The 19,041-nt window shown below is 45.8% G+C and overlaps 1 pseudogene; it reads right to left on the reverse strand.

Moving 5' to 3' along the window:
- Positions 1 to 17,909: 17,909 nt before the first annotated feature.
- Positions 17,910 to 18,027, reverse strand: LOC124559587 (annotated as a pseudogene).
- Positions 18,028 to 19,041: the final 1,014 nt, after the last annotated feature.

Here is a 19,041-nt window from a genome sequence, read left to right on the forward strand (position 1 = left end):
CGAGAATCGAAACCGGGCCCTTAGGATTGACATTCAGTCGTTCTGACAACTTTTTTCTTTTTCTTTTTTTTAAATATCGTTTTGTTCGCTTCATCTGCTCGGGGCGGACGTCGTAAGACACCCATTTAAGTTCGTCGTTGATAGGTTAACTTAGTTTTTATTACAGAGGGCTGCTAACCCTCTGACCAAACACTCAGAGCTACCGTGCCGGCATCCACTCAACTACCAGGGGCGGACTACTGTAGCGATGTGAACACTCGAGTAACAACTCATCTAATTTCTCGCAACAGCTTTTTCGGGTTAAACTTAGAGACTAAAATCTGAGAGCGTGTGAGAAATTATATTATCAACTAACAATTGCACTCTGCATATTATGAGAGACATTATCGAAGGAGTAGGGCATAACCTACCAATGAGATTTATTTCAATGCCTGTTTGTAAATTTTCTAGACTCGCTCCGGTACACTTCATAGGAACTTGGTTACCGAAGTCAACTCGGCTAAAAAAGTCATGTGACTTCAAGTAAATATTTTTAATGACAAATTTATTTAAATCCACAGAAGAAAGGGGAAAAACAACAAGAAAGAACATGGCTATTGATGCATGTGAAGTGCTTTTCTGGAAATACCTTGTGTTACACAGGAAGGAAATATTCAGTATACAGAAAAATCAAAATAAACTGTTGAGGTTTTAAAAGCAAAGAGGGGTCTATAGATAGAGTACACAAGGAATCCACTGTTAAATGCAAAGAAACGATGGGGTACACGTAGAGAATCCATTTCGTTTAATGGGTGGAGGGGGGGGGGGGCGGGGGAAGCGTGAGCGTGCGGGAGGGGCAGCGTAGAGCTACCGACTGTCTGCTCACGAGATAGAATTTGAAATACATGTCGATGTGGAATAAACACAATGTCCAGTATTAGTTTTAGATCAAACAAGGTAGAAGGGAGAGATAAAGGTATCTCCGTAATTTCTAAATTCCGTGGAGGCAGTGGAAAAGTTAGTGTGTAGAATCTAAGCGACTCATCACGTACCATTTGAGTTTTCGGAAAAATATCATCTGCACAATCCCGGTGATGGCAATGACAGAGGACTGCCGTACGATCAGCTTGACGACCCGTGCTTTGATGTTTGCTAACAAGAATAACAAGCAGAAGAATGCATGGTTTGACTTTTGTAAAAGGTAAAAAGAACCAGGGCCGCAGTTCTGATATTATGCTTCATAATAGAACCAAGACCTACGGAAAATCAAGGCACAGAAAACATTCGACAATGCTGTGTATCTCACAATGTACACACTAACCAATAGGGACAAATATCAATGAAAAACCGAGACCGAAGCGCTTCAATTAAGAAGCACGTAAGGTTGGGAACGGATATTTTTGGTGTGACGTCACGTGTGCTGGACTGCTGTTGAAGTCGCTCGTAACTATTTTATAAAGTTTTAGTCTTCAGTTAGTTATTTTAAAGTTTATTTGTGTTAGTATTTACTGTAAAAGTAAGGTATTAGTGTTTGCTATTAATCTCCGTCTTTTTCCTGTGTTATTGACTCGAATGGCCTATTATTCGTGAGTGTGCCTACCTCGTTCATCCAAGCCTCACGCTCCAGTAATGTGTTTACATTTTGCGGGATGCAGTTGCAGCTGTAGCGGGTATAAAGCTATGTACTGACAAAGTTATTTGTGCACTTTTACACAGAGTTATTAAATTTAATAATTTTCAGCGGTGTTTCGTGCTGTTTGTGGCGAAATAACGGTTTAATAAACTTTTGGAAACGTTCTCTCGCTGTGTTTTCTATGAGTTGAAGTCGTTTAGTAAATTTCGTGCTTTAGTTTTTTGCTGACTTTCTTATTGTTTCTAGTGAAATATTTCAGTAAAATTTTCATTCAGCGTTTTAACGTCGTTGAGTGTTCCAGTGGCCGCTTGAATGTTTGGTTTTAGCTAATAATTTGGTGAAGTTTTGTTGGTATTGGTATTAGCTGTGGTGTATATTATTAATGTAAGTAGTTGGTCTCTCAGTAGACAGAAAATTTCGAGACCGCTATCGTTAGTGTAACTGAACTTAGGTAACTCAGACATAGTGGGTTTTTTCTACAAAAATTTACCGTGAGTGAGAAGTGTGGGCTCTGTCGTAGGTTTGTGAGTACTAGATTACAGCGTCGGATTTGTTCAAAGTATTTTGATTGGGGGATGCAGTGGGGAAGCCAATGGACATTCTAGTGAGATCCTCTCCTGGGAATGCAGAATCTGTAGAGGAGCAGGAGCGTAAGACCTGTGCCCTTCAGGTGCAGTTACAACGCACAAAGAACTAGATGGGTTGAGGGGGGTGAAGGGTGGTGGGGAATGGGAACTGGCAGTTGGCAAGGAGGCAGCTAGAGGGAGGAGGTATTCAGACAGCTACGCTTTGCGTATGTGCAATAGATTTGACCAACTGTCAGAGTTGAGTGGAGAGGAGTCTCTTGCAGCTGTAGATGCAGGGAACATGCAGCAGTCTTCAGCAGTTAGCAGACCTGGGTTAGTTGCTATGTCTAGCATGTGACTGGGTAACGCGTAATTCCCAGCCCCCCAGGTAGAGTTCGCACGTCCCCTGTCAGATCGGCAGGTGTGACCTGAGGTGTGAACAATCACCTAAGGAGGGTGTGCCTCCTTGTGAAGGGAGCCCCCAGTTGGAACGAGCGCGCCATCGGAGACCCTGGCAATCGTGGGAAATTTTCTCGCAATGAGTTACTCATCTTCCCAATCGACGACTACAAAACGTAAACGTAATGGGGCTATTATTTCGAAGACCCTTCCCGCTGCTCCACGGTTCCTTGTCGTCTCACGCACTGAAGACGGTCACTCCTTTGCCACGGTCTATCCGTTTACTATTCAGAAAGGTGTTAATGCAATTGCTGGTCCTGTGAAATCCTGCTCTCAGTTACGGAATGGCACTTTGCTTTTGGAGACGGCTTCTGATTCTCAAAACACACTACCTACTTCCTGTCTCGTTTCTCTACGGCTACTCTGTTCGTGTCGAGGGCCACAGAACTGTGAATTCTTCCTGTGGTGTAGTTTACACCAGGCTGCTTCGTGGTCTAACCTATGCGGTAATACAATCTTATCTCTCTGATCAGGGTGTCATTGCCGTTCATCGTGTAATGAAAAAGGTAGATTCCTCCTTAGTGCCCACCTGCGCTCTCTTCCCCACCTTTGATAGGGTGGTGCTGCCGTCAAAGCTATGAAATTATCACAGTCTGGCCTTACATTCTGAACCTGATGCCCTTCAGCCAATGCCATCGTTTTAACCACACCAGAACATCTTGTCGGCACCCAGCCAAATGTGTAACCTGTGGCAGGGATGCACCCGAGGGTGACTCTCCGCCTCCTTCCCCCCGCTGTATCAATTGCGGCGTGGCCGCCTTCTCTCTGATTTGTCCGGTATATCTAGGTGAGTGGGCTGTCCAAGAGATTTGGGTAAAGGAAAAAGTGCCTTAGCAGTAGCTCGCAAGTTACTGGCTAATCGTAAACCCTGTGTTCTCCCTTCTGGCACCTATAGTTCTGTCCTTGTTACCCCTCGCTCCATGAAGGATATGGCCACGCAGACATGAGGCCTCAAATTGGGCTCGGAGGTTGTGAAATCGCCCAGTGTCAAGGTAGCATCGCCATCCCCCCGTTCCACTGTGCAACAAACCGTCGAACTCTCGCCTCAAGGGGCGAAGCCACCGACTACACAACCAGCAGGCAGGAAAGGACAGCAGGAATACTCCCGTGAAGACCTCCTCCGGCCCTTCAGCCAAACAACACCTGAGTCTTCCTCTAACCAGAAAGGCTCGGACAACTCCTCTAAAGGCAAACGGTCTTCTCCTTCACCAACTCGAAGATCCTGTTCGACGGTGTCGCCATGTGCTACCTTAGCCCGACCGGCCTCAGTCTCGCGCACCAACAACCGTTTTTCATCGTTGGACTCCACGGACCGACCGCATAAGCAAGCCGATGCTTCTGTGGACCCCAAGGAGCAGGATCCTCCTGCCTCTGTGCCCTGTAGTAGCGACTCTACACCGGCTGTCACTCGGCGGCCTCCTAGTTGACACCCCTCCATCTCTTCCTCCTCATGCCTGTCCTCCAATGGAACGTTTGCGGCCTTCGGTCCCACAAAGAGGATTTACAGCTGCTTTTAGCATCGCAGCATCCCCTTGTACTCTGCCTTCAGGAAACGAAATTGCGCCCTCAGGATCGCTTTGAGCTTTCGCATTACTTATCGATTCGTTTTGACCTTCCCCCTGAGGTCACCATCCCATCTCATGGAGGCATCATGCAGCTCATACGGGATGACCATCAAAGTCAACCAATCTCCCTGACTACCCGTCTTCAGGTTTGCAGTTCGCCTTTTCCTTCCCCACCTTACTTTCTCCCTCTGAACCATTTATGTACCTCCATCCTTTGATGTCACCAGGGCAGACTTCCTTCAGCTTATTGAGCAGCTACATCTCTCGTTTTTGCTACTCAATGACTTCAATGTGCATCATCCCATCTGGGGTTCTCCCAGAACCTGTCAGAGAGGTGCCCTCTTGGCTGACTTAACCAACTCAACCTCTTCTGCCTTAACACTGGAGCACCCATTTTCCTTGCCGACTCCACGCACACCTATTCCCATTTGGCCCTATCCTTTTGCACTGCCCAGCTTCCCCATCGTCTTGAGTGGTCAGATATTTCTGATACCTACTCTAGCGACAAATTCCCATGTGCTCTGAGTTTGCTGATTCCTGCCCCATCCACAAGCACGCCCAAATGACAGCTTACTAACGCTGACTGGCAGCTTTATTCCTTCCTGTCGACCTTCGAAGAACAAGATTCCCACAGTTGTGATGACCGAGTGGGCTATTATACAAACATTATCCTTACTGCTGCAGAAGGTTCCATTCCTCGCACTTCCTCTTTATCATGTCGTGTTCCAGTCCCTTGGTAGACTGAGGCATGCCGAGATGCAATTCGCGCATGGAGACATGCTCTCCGCGTTTTTAACCGTCATCCTACGATGGCAAACTGCATTCATTATAAACAGATGCTTGCAAAGTGTCGTTGCGTCCTTTGGGAGAACAAATAACCTAGCTGGCTTTCATTCACTAGTTAACAGTTCCACCCCTTTCTCTGTCGTGTGGGCCAACCTCTAGTGGCTCTCTGGGACCAAGAACCATTCAGCAATTTCCGGCCTTACAGTAGCGGATTATGTTATTGTGGATCCTATTGATATCTCCAACATCTTGGGCCACCATTTTGCGGAAGCTTTGAGCTCTTCGCACTATCACCCTGCCCTCCTCCATCGGAAACGAGCGGAGAAGACTTGGGCGATACCCTTCTCTTCTCTGAATCGTGCTACAATGCCACCTTCACTATGAGGGAGCTCGATCATTCTTTCAATTCTTCTTGCTCCTTCGCCCCAGGGCCAGACGCCATCCACATTCAGATGTTGCAACACTCTTGTGGGCAAGCACCTCTTGCTTAACTCGTACAACCGCATCTGGGCGGAGGGCAAATTTCCCGAATGCTGGCGTGAAGCCACCATCGTACCCATACCTAAACCTGGCAAGGACAAAAACCTCCCTTCTAGCTACCACCCCATCTCTATTACCAGCTGTGCTTTGATGGAACATGATTCATGCCCGGCTGGTGTGATGACTCGACTCTCGGCATTTACTAATGAGTGCACATGGTGGATTTAGAGCGCAGCGTTCTGCAGTTGACCATCTCGTTACTTTGCCCAACCATGTCATGAATGGTTTTCTGCGGAAATCCCAGACTGTGGAGATTTGGAGAAGGCCTATGACACCTGCTAGAGAACTGGTATCCTCCATACTCTTAACACGTGCGGCTTCCATGGGCATCTGCCCTGTTTTCTTTGGGCATTTTTACAAGACCGACTTTTCAAGGTGCGTGTAGGTTCTGCCTTGTCAGACACCTTTAACCAAGGAAATGGTGTGCCTCTGGGTTATGTCCTGAGCGTCGTCCGCTTTGCTATAGCCATTAATCCTGCAATGGCCTGTCTTCGGCTCGGCATCTCCAGCTCTCTTTTTCTAGACGATTTTGCTATCTATCGCAGTTCTCCACGGACCATCTGTCTCATTGAGCAGTGTCTTCAGCACTGTCTTGATCGTCTTTACTCCTGGAGTATGGACAACGGCTTTCGCTTTTCCCCTGACAAAACCGTCTGTATGAATTTCTGGCGACGCAAATGGTTTCCCCCACCATCTCTACATCTTGGGCCTGTTGCCATTCCGTTCATTGAAACCGCGAAATTTCTGGGGCTCATGCTCAATAAGAAACTCTCTTGGTCCTCCCATGTCTCTTACCCGCTGTACGTGGTCCCTCACTCTCCTACGTGTCCTCAATGGTACTTCCTTGGGTGTCGATCGAACGACCCTCCTCTACATCTTGGGCCTGTTGCCCTTCCGTTCATTGAAACCGCGAAATTTCTGGGGCTCATGCTCAATAAGAAACTCTCTTGGTCCTCCCATGTCTCTTACCCGCTGTACGTGGTCCCTCACTCTCCTACGTGTCCTCAATGGTACTTCCTTGGGTGTCGATCGAACCACCCTCCTCCATTTGTACCGTTCCCTTGTCCGTTCGAAACTCGACTATGGGTACTTTTTTATGAGTCTGCACGTCCATCCTTCTTAGACTGTCTCAACACTATCCACCATCATGACATCCATTCGGCCAGGGGGCTTTTTACACCAACCCAGTTCTCTATGCTGAAGCTGCTGAACTCCCACTGTCTTACTGCCACGACTTCCTCCTCAGCAGTGTGAGCGTGGCGTTGATTGCTATTCTGTTATTCTGCGCAGCGGATTAATTTGAGATTTACCCTTTACCCTGTGGCTCCTGCAAGATGCAATTTCCACGCCCACACTACTACAGAAGTCAGACAGACGCTCCTAACGTTCTAAAGAGAAATTCCTGAAAAACTTTCAGCAATAAATATCTTCTGGAATCGTCCGCTGTAAGGAAATGACACAAAAATTCACAAAATTTCTTACGTAACTAGTGAGATACTTAGTTACTGGAGTAGTTCTAGTTAGTGTAAGAAAAACATGAAACTAACGAAAATTATTATTTATGTTGCAAAAATTCAGAGAAATCACAATGGCACTTTTAGTTGTGAATTGAACAAGTTATATATTGGTTCTTTTCGGAATGTGATGTTACCTCTCAAGGATAGGATTCACTAATGAAATTTCTATACAAAGTTTAAGATTGTTATGACTTGGCAGAATGGCTGAGAGGCACGCCTACTCAACTTGAATAATTATCCTTTAGAATGTTTCTAGGTACGGTCGAGGCTGTCGCGCGTGAAATGCAGTGAAGTGTACTGTTGTGGAGGAAATACTGGGCTCGCAATAGCTGTAGCGCACAATACCGTAAGCTGCGATGACTGCTGTATGCGCCGCTCACTGCTGACAAATAAGATAACTCTCGTTCTATCTGGATTGACCTTCGCCAATCAAACTCTCCCTATGCCTTGAAGTCAAGGATTCCTATTCGCCCCTAGTCTATTGTCATGGTACACTGGTCAAATAACTAGTCAACCGCAATGCCACTCAAAATTCGCTCACAGGCGTTTAACTATAACTCTGTCCGTTTACACCGCACAATAAGTGTGTCGGCCAACACAGTGAACAATGCTTAATCGCAAGGACTCAATATAGTGTCGCACTTTGATTCGCTCTCCACAGAGGTGCTCTCCCAGTGAAGTACTGAAGAGAGACTTGTTCCTTGCTCCAAGAGCGACAATGGAACGGCGCCACTCCACGCCAGACGTGAAGGGGTATATCTTTCGGTCTCTTCCATCACTCGTTTAGCTCAAGGCGTCAGAAATATCGTCTGCCAATCAGCATTGCTCTTCTAAAACGGGAGAATGACGTTTGGTTTAAGGCGACCAATCTGGAAATCTGTAGTATCGGCGTTTGGCGTTTGCTTTCTCCCTGTGAAAATCTCTGAAACTGCGTGCTATGTGTAAAGAATGCGTAGGTTGGACGCTCCCACACAATGTAGCGGAATTTGCTTTTAAGCTAAACACGGGGTCGTTCCCCCCTTTCACTCGGGCACATGCTGTCTGCTCCACGGGCAGCCGAGGTTGACTCGTCCTCTGAAGGGACCGGCCTCCCTGTGTGTGGTCTGCATCTCTCGAACTAAAAGCTCCTGTGACCGTTGTGTCCGAAATGTATGTGTGTATGCCAGCCTCGAGTGTTTCAACTCTGGTGCGCACTTGTTATTTGCATATGGTTTACATGAATTCATACAACATTGACTCTATCTTATCGAGTTCGGGTTCGAATGAAGCGTCTTGATGTGCAGAATATGATTGTGAGGAGGGAATATGTAAGCAATGAAGGTCAGGAGACCACGACGTCTTACAGCAGGTATGCATGCTGTTTGTCTGCCACGTGTGGCCACTCCTCCTATGCCTCCTTCTTTGATGACTTCTTTGATCGTCAGTAGAGGGCGTGCCCCTCTTCTCTGTTACCTCCTGGAGTCTGCTTTCGCCACGTGCTACGGCGGCTTAACTTCACATTACCTCCAACTTACCCAGTGGGTGTGAACCCTTTACCACCTTGGCTTCATGAAGCAGCCCATGCTGACGGCCTTCATTTGCTTCCTAAGGACACTACTCCAGCCTCGATCTATCGCCTCCAGTTTCACGACCTTCTCATGGATCTAGGCGATACTACCTTCGTCTACTGTGATGGCTCTCAGACTGACTATGGGGTCGCGTGTGCATTCGTAATTGACACCCGTGTCTTTGATATCGGCTTCTGGTACCCTCCTCAGTATTTACAGCCGAGCTCTTCGCCTTGTATCAGGCCACGGAGTACATCGGGCGACCCAGCCTTTCCAGTTGTGTCCTCTGCTCGGACTCACTCCGTCCCCTCCAGAGCCTATGTGCGCTGTACACTGCTCATCCCTTGGTGCAGCGGGTGCAGGAAAACTGTCACTTGCTCACTTTTGGTGGAGCCAATGCCATGTTTCTGTGGGTGCCTGGTCATGTCGGTCTGCCAGGAAACGAGGCTGCTGACGCTGCTGCCAAGGCTGCATTCCTCGTACCTCAGCCCGTGATTACCTATATTCCCTCCAGTGATCTCTGCTTTGCGTCTGTCAGGAGGTGGTGTCCATATGGAATCGGCAATGGTTCTCCCTTCATGGGAATAAGCTTCGGCTCATTAGGCCTCTCCCAGCACCTTGGAGGACAACTTCTCGGCCCTGCCGCCGGGAAGAGATTATTTTAACTCGGTTGCGTATTGGGCACTGTCTTTTTAGCCATCGTCATTTGCTAAGTGGCGCTACCGCATCGCTTTGTACGCAATGCGCCCAAATTTTAACTGTCCACCACTTCCTGTTGGAATGCCCTTTTTTTTAACAATTTACGTTCGGGCGGGCGGAGTGGCCGTGCGGTTCTAGGCGCTACAGTCTGGAGCCGGGCGACCGCTACGGTCGCAGGTTCGAATCCTGCCTCGGGAATGGATGTGTGTGATGTCCTTAGGTTAGTTAGGTTTAATTAGTTCTACGTTCTAGGCGACTAATGACCTCAGAAATTAAGTCGCATAGTGCTTAGACCCATTTGAACCATTTTTTTTTAAACTTACGTTCCAGCTTGGGTTTGCCGTCTGATTTATCAGCCGTTTTAGTCAATGACGCGTGGCCGGTCGACTGCGTTTTAATTTTTATCCGCCGAAGCGATATTGCGAAGGCCATTTAATTTTTAGTTTTGGATTTCCATTTCTGCATGGTGTTTTTTTAGCTCTTTTTCCTCGTGCCTGTTTTTTTGCTGTCTCCTATTCTGTCCATCGGGGCTAACGTATAGTCGTTTAACTCTTGTCTTTATGTCTATACTTTTGACTTGGGCGCGTATGAGCCAAGTTGTTTTTTTCGTCATAAAGCAAAACAAAACAAAACAAACCATCACGGTATACTAAGCAGTCTTCTTCATGGTCTGCTCATGCTGTATGTGATTTCCATGGGATAAAAAGGATCCATTGGATTTCAACGGAGAAGAGACGACTGAATAGGTCGGTAGTGTGTACAAGTGTTGGGAATTGTTTTCGGACTTCGAATCGGGTTTGTTGCTTCTCTGCAGTTTACAAGTGCCACGTTATTTGCATACCGTTCCCTGTATATCTGTTTTTATCTGCATCTTTAAAGGCCGTTTGGGCCTCCGTTAAGAAAATATCTCCAGGTTCATGATTACCTGGTGAGCATTTACATTCTATACAGGGTGTTACAAAAAGATACGGCCAAACTTTCAGGAAACATTCCTCACACACAAATAAAGAAAAGATGTTATGTGGACATGTGTCCGGAAACGCTTAATTTCCATGTTAGAGCTCATTTTAGTTTCGTCAGTATGTACTGTACTTCCTCATTTCAATGGAGCACATTTTCATGATTTCATACGGGATACTCTACCTGTGCTGCTAGAACATGTGCCTTTACAAATACGACACAACATGTGGTTGATGCACGATGGAGCTCCTGCACATTTCAGTCGACGTGTTCGTACGCTTCTCAACAACAGATTCAGTGACCGATGGATTGGTAGAGGCGGACCAATTCCATAGCCTCCACGCTCTCCTGACCTCAACCCTCTTGGCTTTCATTTATGGGGGCATTTGAAAGCTCTTGTCTACGCAACCACGGTACCGAATGCAGAGACTCTTCGTGCTCGTATCGTGGACGGCTGTGATACAATACGCCATTCTCCAGGGCTGCATCAGCGCATCAGGGATTCCATGCGACGGAGGGTGGATGCATGTATCCTCGCTGACGGAGGACATTTTGAACATTTCCTGTAACAAAGTGTTTGAAGTCACGCTGGTTCGTTCTGTTGCTGTGTGTTTCCATTCCATGATTAATGTGATTTGAAGAGAAGTAATGAAATGAGCTCTAACATGGAAAGTAAGCGTTTCCGGACCCATGTCCACATAACACATTTTCTTTCTTTGTAAGTGAGGAATGTTTCCTGAAAGTTTGGCCGTACCTTTTTGTAACACCCTGTATAGTAATGCATTACTTTAATAACAAAACGTAAGGACTTGGTAAACGATGTAGTGCAGATAGATAAAACACACGTCACTTCACAACACATGTTCGTGGTATAATGCGTCTTTTCTCCTGGCAAACTCTACAATAGATTCTGCCAACACCTCGTCTCCCTTTGAGCACATCTCAGCCATAACGGAGAGATGATACAGTTTTACAGATAACCAAAAGAGATTGTAAGGTGTCAGGCAAATCCAACACCTTCCATGAAAACCCTGACATGATAAGCAAATCCAGTAGTATGTCACATAGCTCCGAATAAATCGTGACATTAAATTAACCTAAGTAATACGAGTAACGAGTGAGCAAATGGAATACCACAGACTAACACAAGAATGCCTAAATGCATGTCATACCTTCCCACCGTGAGACAGACGCCCTTCCGAGGGGAGAGACGAGAACAGAAGCCGAGAGCAGAACCGTGTTAAGTTAGAAGGCCCTAAGATAAGGGACGGACACCCACGTCGCCAGCTAACCGTTAGGACCACCCCCCAGCCCATGTTAAAAGCTAGAGCCTTAGCGTGAGTCTTTTTCGCGTCTCTGTTGCGTCAGGACCACCCCCCAGCCCATGTTAAAAGCTAGAGCCCTCCAGAAAACAGTATAGATCTTACGATAACACAAAAAGGGCCACCGCAGCCGCATGTTTTAGCGTGAGACTTTTTCGCGTCTCTGTTACGTTGCAAACTTTAAAAGCATTGCCCCACCACGAAAAGTATAGCGTTTCTCATTGGATAGACAGAATTTTTGTAGGCAGAGCTTAAGGTTAACATTGAGACCCTGATTGGTCAGATGAAAGCACAGCCAGATAGTTTTTTTAAACCAACTTCGGTTAATTGTAGTAAGGAGAATTTAGGAGGGAGTTGCTTCCGAGACTGCGAAGTGAGCGGAGCTGTGCTGTCCGCCGCCCCCTGACGAACACCGACAAGGTAATGAACGCACGCGATGCCGCGTAACAGCGCATAAAGCTTCACTCAGAACTGCAGAAGTCTCATCTGTTACACCCCCTTTTTGCGTAATACTAGTGTCGGTCGTCAATTAAAGCTCATGGTGTTCACATTTGCCACTTGAAGTAAAAATCTGAAACGCGATGATTTTTCTGTTATATAGTTATTGAGAAGCCACATCAGCCACTGTAATTTACGACAAGTTAGATAAGTAATTAAAGATAATTGAGGGTCACTGTAGACCATTTTGATAGTTTTCTCTTTTGTGAAACTTAATTTAAACCTAGATTATAGATGTGATATGGCACAGGTCATCCTTCGATCCATTGTAGAACTCGGAAACCCATTCAGGGAATATTAATTCACATTTTTGTTGACCGCAGTTGGTTTTTACCATCCTGTATTAAAACATTTCCTTTTATCAATAGTGCAATTTATAAACAATGTTTTGTGAGTAGAATAAAATTTTCAATGTTAAACTTAACTACTTTTTCAACGTTATTTTACCAGCTAACTAAAAATAGGAAAGCCTTGAACCCCTTCCACTAAATTTAGTTAGTATTAAGATTCTTTTACAGGGAGTGCAGTGGAGCTGACGCTGAAATCATTAAGTATTATATCATCGCCAGTCTCACTGAACTCTTCTGAATTATACATGTCATGTGTGGTCTGGCGTCTCCTTACCAGCAACAGGTCCCAGGTTCAAACTAGTCAACTCCCTAAAAAACGCGCTCAGAGCGTCGTTGCGCGAAAGTGATAGGGAGACGCGATAAAGAACAAACAGACACCACGCAGAATGTTAGAAGATGTTTGTGTGTCCGGTACAGATACCATATAATCGTCAAACTCTGAATGTCAGCTGATAGTATATATATATATATATATATATATATATATATATATATATATATATATACACTCCTGGAAATTGAAATAAGAACACCGTGAATTCATTGTCCCAGGAAGGGGAAACTTTATTGACACATTCCTGGGGTCAGATACATCACATGATCACACTGACAGAACCACAGGCACATAGACACAGGCAACAGAGCATGCACAATGTCGGCACTAGTACAGTGTATATCCACCTTTCGCAGCAATGCAGGCTGCTATTCTCCCATGGAGACGATCGTAGAGATGCTGGATGTAGTCCTGTGGAACGGCTTGCCATGCCATTTCCACCTGGCGCCTCAGTTGGACCAGCGTTCGTGCTGGACGTGCAGACCGCGTGAGACGACGCTTCATCCAGTCCCAAACATGCTCAATGGGGGACAGATCCGGAGATCTTGCTGGCCAGGGTAGTTGACGTACACCTTCTAGAGCACGTTGGGTGGCACGGGATACATGCGGACGTGCATTGTCCTGTTGGAACAGCAAGTTCCCTTGCCGGTCTAGGAATGGTAGAACGATGGGTTCGATGACGGTTTGGATGTACCGTGCACTATTCAGTGTCCCCTCGACGATCACCAGTGGTGTACGGCCAGTGTAGGAGATTGCTCCCCACACCATGATGCCGGGTGTTGGCCCTGTGTGCCTCGGTCGTATGCAGTCCTGGTTGTGGCGCTCACCTGCACGGCGCCAAACACGCATACGACCATCATTGGCACCAAGGCAGAAGCGACTCTCATCGCTGAAGACGACACGTCTCCATTCGTCCCTCCATTCACGCCTGTCGCGACACCACTGGAGGCGGGCTGCACGATGTTGGGGCGTGAGCGGAAGACGGCCTAACGGTGTGCGGGAACGTAGCCCAGCTTCATGGAGACGGTTGCGAATGGTCCTCGCCGATACCCCAGGAGCAACAGTGTCTCTAATTTGCTGGGAAGTGGCGGTGCGGTCCCCTACGGCACTGCGTAGGATCCTACGGTCTTGGCTTGCATCCGTGCGTCGCTGCGGTCTGGTCCCAGGTCGACGGGCATGTGCACCTTCCGCCGACCACTGGCGACAACATCGATGTACTGTGGAGACCTCACGCCCCACGTGTTGAGCAATTCGGCGGTACGTCCACCCGGCCTCCCGCATGCCCACTATACGCCCTCGCTCAAAGTCCGTCAACTGCACATACGGTTCACGTCCACGCTGTCGCGGCATGCTACCAGTGTTAAAGACTGCGATGGATCTCCGTATGCCACGGCAAACTGGCTGACACTGACGGCGGCGGTGCACAAATGCTGCGCAGCTAGCGCCATTCGACGCCCAACACCGCGGTTCCTGGTGTGTCCGCTGTGCCGTGCGTGTGATCATTGCTTGTACAGCCCTCTCGCAGTGTCCGGAGCAAGTATGGTGGGTCTGACACACTGGTGTCAATGTGTTCTTTTTTCCATTTCCAGGAGTGTATATATATATATATGTGTGTGTGTGTATTATGTTCCGCATGCTGTGACTGGTGTTCAGAAATAAATGTAGAGTATAGTGCCAGCAATTTATATTACGAAATTTTTTTTTCCAAGGATGCGTAAAGAAAACGGTATGCTACAATAAGGAAAAGGGAACGAGGCTGTTGCGCTGTTGTTCACCAACTTACCTTCTGTCTAGGGGTGATGGAAGCAGTAAACTCCATGCGTCAGTCGCCGAGCAGCCGCACGAGCAGCAGCACGTACACACCGAGATGCCGCGCTATTACACGAGGAGGAGGCGTACACGCCAGACGGTTTATAAAGCTATTGACAGTATTAATATGAATGTTAATCACACTAATGGACAGGTGTTTCTGCACGGCCCTTCTGTTTTTTGTGGAGGAGTGCTAAATTTTACTCTAACAAATAATGATACCAACCAAGCTGGAAATGAATGGGTGACTGTAGCAATTGTACGTTACCCAGCAGACAAAGTGGCTAAAGTAGAAGGACTAGAGGCATTTTATGATAGAGGCATAATGGCCTATCGTAAGTATCACATAGCTGAAGTGTATAACAGAGACATGGAAGCCTCGTATTTTATGTCGACAATGCCACTTACTTTAAGGACAAAGAATCACCGTAAAGTCGGTGAATATGAATCTGTATGTGTCTGGGCTAAAAGGTTCAGGGAATTGTGCTAATGTTAAAATTGTTGGTGATTTGACTCACTATTGTGTAAGAAATAGTTATTATGTAAGAAATAGTTATCATGTAAGAAATAGTTATTACGTAAAAGCCAGTATGCTTTTGTTTGAAACGCAAGTGACTCTGGGTAGTGGTAAAAGGTGGCAAGGGCGCGGGTGGCAAGGGCGAATTGACGCGCTACCTAGGGCAAGCGCGGGAAATAAGTCACACAGTGTGTAGGCAGCAGTGACTGAGGCAACACCCTTGTGGGGCAGGAGTAGCTTTGCCTGCAAATTTGCACAAATATGCCTCGGATGATGACTGCTAACGGCTTATGGCACAGCTGCGAGTGGTTGGGCTACCGTATATAAAACTGAACTACAACAAGAAGAGAGATTGAGCCCATATTGCAAGATACTCGCAGGCCGTACTGCGGGCAGCTTAACCGTCATAATTGTTCGCCACACCTAGGACTACAGCAACAAGATAAGATTTTTTTTGTATTTTTACTTTTGTACAGCGTGAGCCATTAATTTAAATTGTGTTTTGATGATCGTTATTGAACTTTAAAAAAAGGGTTTCACCCTGTTATTTCATCCTAATCATACACCTATACAGGGTTCCTAACTGGTGTTTGATTAATCCGAGTATCCTGTTTTACAGGCTTATGAAGTGACAAGTTAATGTAAAGAGGCACCATTTAAATTGTTTTTTGTGTTTTATTAACTATTGCGAAGTGTTATAGTAAAAGTTTGCTTACGTAAAATTGAGAGTGTAACCAATTTACTAGAATCTGTTAAATGACTATACAGAGTAAGTTCAAAGAATAATAGCTTTTGAAAGTAAATTCCAGTAGGAAAGAGGTTTTCTTGAAGTGAAATGTCCAGTATAAAAAGTGTGTGCTTTAATATCCAATTATTTTAGTATTTAAGTTTGTTGATTATGGAAAGTGCTTTCTTAAAGGTCCCCCCTGGCCAAATTTTTTTAGCTTCCTTGAAGTTATCTACTGGACTTTTTCTCTTTTAAAAACGTAATGTACAAGGGTGTAGTCCAACGTTGTTTACCTGGAGTAATATTTATTTTAAGAAGCAACTTAAGAGACTGAAGAGACCTCATCTAAAAAGAGAGCCACACTCACCGTATTAATAAAGGAAAAAATTTCCCTAAATGAGACTGCGATCACTGTGTCTTTTTTTTTCGAAGAAACCCTTAGCGATCGCATAACGTATTTATTCCTTTATTTATTTACTTATTATGACGTATAGGCTACTTCTGTCACATCAACATAAGTACACATAATCGATCACGATTTTGGTAACGACCATCCTGTCCGAAGTTTGAAACATCTAGGAACAAATTTTAAACTTGAGACAAATGTTCATTATCGAAACAAGGATTTTTCTCAGTTAATTTTAAAATGTGCACAAAGCGTCCTTGCAGGGAGAGAGTCACTGCAGTCAAAAGCATCACAAAAACAAGTGCTTGTTGGATCAGTGTTTTAAAGAGAAACACTACCTAATAAGAAATAGGTAATCAATTAATTCGATTAAGCACGTGATTTTCTGATGAACATAATGTGAGTGCTAACTTTAGAACCTCATATTACATTCAATGTTGCATTGGAATGAGGGGGGGGGGGGGGGTGATACCCGACTACATCACATGGGGTGGAACAGGACAGGACAGTCCAGTTTTGCTCCATACTTCAGAGAGAAAGAGAGAGAGAGAGAGAGAGAGAGAGAAAAACCACAATGCAAAACGCTACAGGGGGACGTATCAGTAGCTGTGACGCTCTAGGTGACGTATCTCAAGGCAGGGTGCTCCAAGGCATTCTTCTAAAAATGAAAAATTTCCGGAACCACGAGATGAATTGAAAGCTGATCCTGGGACTTCGGAAATGACATAAGGCTTACTTATTATGGCGCTTGGAACTTCTGGTAGGCCGTCTTCATCCCTTGTGTCACCAAAGCTTCTAAAGATTCCTAAAAAAAATTACGTGGTAGAAAGTGAAAAGAAAATCACCAATAGGGAAAAGGGCAGAACAGTAATACTAACCTCCTGTGCATACAAAAATTATTTGGGATCTGATGAAAAACGAGCAAAGAAGAAAATTCTAAATGAAACCTGTTTATTTGGAAGAACCAAAGGACATGGCCACAGTGAAGCTGAAGAAGCAGAAAACGTCAACTGGGAAGCCTCGTCCGGTTGGACGTTAGCCGTGTCCAAGTGTACGGCCTAGCGTTTAAGACCTCCAGACAGATGTGCCATGCCATCTGCCGACTTTAACAGCTGATGGGAACTTTACAGATAGACCTATTCTCTGTTTAACTGTGTGTTTCTTTGCTTCGAACTGTCGTGGAACTGAATCGTATACAGCGCCTATACCAACAATTAGTCAAATCTCACACGTACAGAATCACTCACATACTAAATAACTTCACACCAACAGTCTCCTTCAAACAACACATTTCTTTCGCGGGAGTACAGAAGTTCTACAAAGTGTGCCGCTCCACCCATCAAAAATAATTATACAGCTCCACCCCTAAAAACGTCGACGGCTACAGAAAAGAAGGTGTCAAACAACAGAATATACGTGGATATGATTTCTAATTGGTGTTATGAATCGCAGCTTATTCTAAATATGGAAAAACTATAAACAAAAAAACTCGTCCCGAACAGGCCATTAAGGCCCAACGGTACCGACCGGCCGCCGTATCAGCCTCACCCATAGGCGTCACTGGTTGCGGATATGGAGGGGCTTGTAGTCAGGACACCGTTCTCCCGGCCGTATGTCAGTTTCCGAGACCGGAGCCGCTACTTCTCAATCAAGTAGCTCCTCAGTTTGCCTCACAAGGGCTGAGTGCACCTGGCTTACCAACAGCGCTCGGCACACCGGTTGGTCACCCATCCTAGTGCTAACCCTGCCTGACAGTGCTTAACTTCGGTGACCTGACGGGAACCGGTGTTACCACTGCGGCAAGGCCGTTGGCTCTGAATGTGGAAAACTGTAGATTAATGCAGATGAGTAGAAAACCAGTCCTTTAATATTCGAATACAGTATCAGTGGTGTGTTGCTTAAGGCAGTAAAGTCGATTAAATATCTAGGCACAACGTCGCAAATCACCTAAGGTCGGCTGTAGGTAAGGTGAATGGTAGACTTATGTTTTTTTGGGAGAATTATAGGAAAGCGTAGTTCGTCAACAAAAGAGATCGAGTACAGAAGACATATACCACCTTTTTACGAATACTGCTCGAATGTCTGGTATCCCTACCAATTCAGACTAAAGGAAAGCAGCGAAGCAATTCAGAGACATACTGCTAGATATGTTACTCGTTGCCGATATTTTCGATCAACAAGCAAATATTACGGAAATGCTACGTGAACTCAAATCCCCAGAGGAAGAAGACGTTCATTTCGTGAAAGACTGTTGGGAAAGTTTAGAGAGTTGGCATTAGCAAAAAAATGGTTCAAATGGCTCTGAGCACTATGGGACTTAACATCTGAGGTCATCAGTCCCCTAGAACTTAGAACTACTTAAACCTGACTAATCACACACATCCACGCCCGAGGCAGGATTCGAACCTGCGACCGTAGCAGTCGCGCGGTTTCGGACTGAAGCGCCTAGAAACGCTCGGCCACCAGCGGCCGGCTGGCATTAGCAGCTGAGTGCAAAGCGATCCTACCGCCACAAAAGCGCTCTTACGTAAGGACAGCGAAGACAAGGTAAGAGCTCGTACGGAAGCATACAGACAGCCGTTTTTCCTCTGCTTTATTTGGGAGCGTAACAAGAGAGCGAATTGCTAACAGTGGTACGATGTACTCTCCGACATACATCGTATGTTGGCTTTCAGAGAACTTATATATCAGTAGATGTACATCTCGTACTGTCTCACTGTTTCCTCATTACAATGCGTCGTTTAGTGAGGTCAGTAACCTAAAGAGGTTGGTGGAAGAAACACGGGAAGGAGGAACACTGTACGAAAAAACAAGGGAAAGATACTGA

This window comes from Schistocerca americana, chromosome 1, assembly GCF_021461395.2.
Source record: "Schistocerca americana isolate TAMUIC-IGC-003095 chromosome 1, iqSchAmer2.1, whole genome shotgun sequence".
Classification (NCBI taxonomy): Eukaryota; Metazoa; Arthropoda; class Insecta; order Orthoptera; family Acrididae; genus Schistocerca; species Schistocerca americana.